The following is a 473-nucleotide window of genomic DNA, read 5'->3' as shown; positions in this document are numbered from 1 at the left end:
ATATTTTTAATGGTTAGGGACGAAAATATCCGCGGGACAAAATGTCAGGAACCTATTTATCTTTTTCTCTTATATTTAGGGTAAATTACTATTTTGGTCTACAATGTTCGGTCCAAATCCTAGTTTGGTCCTAACATTTTAAATATCTTATTTTAACCCCACAAAATTTTAAATAAATTTAATGTTGTCCTACCATTAATTTTGACTTGAATAATTAATAAAAAAAATTTAGATTAATAATCATTGGTAAGTCTATTCTATTTACCTACTGAAATCGAAGGTTACATTAACTTTTAAATATGTTAATTGTTGATATTAAAATTAACTTTAGGATAACAACAATAATATTGAACTCATTTAAAATTTTTTGATATTGAAATAAAGCGTTTGAAATGTTAGGGAACAAACTAGTACTTTATCTTTATATTTGTTTTTTTAAATGATTATAAATAAAAATAATTTCTATTGATGTT

Source organism: Arachis ipaensis, chromosome B02, assembly GCF_000816755.2.
Source record: "Arachis ipaensis cultivar K30076 chromosome B02, Araip1.1, whole genome shotgun sequence".
Lineage (NCBI taxonomy): Eukaryota > Viridiplantae > Streptophyta > Magnoliopsida > Fabales > Fabaceae > Arachis > Arachis ipaensis.
This window is presented reverse-complemented; position numbering follows the sequence as displayed.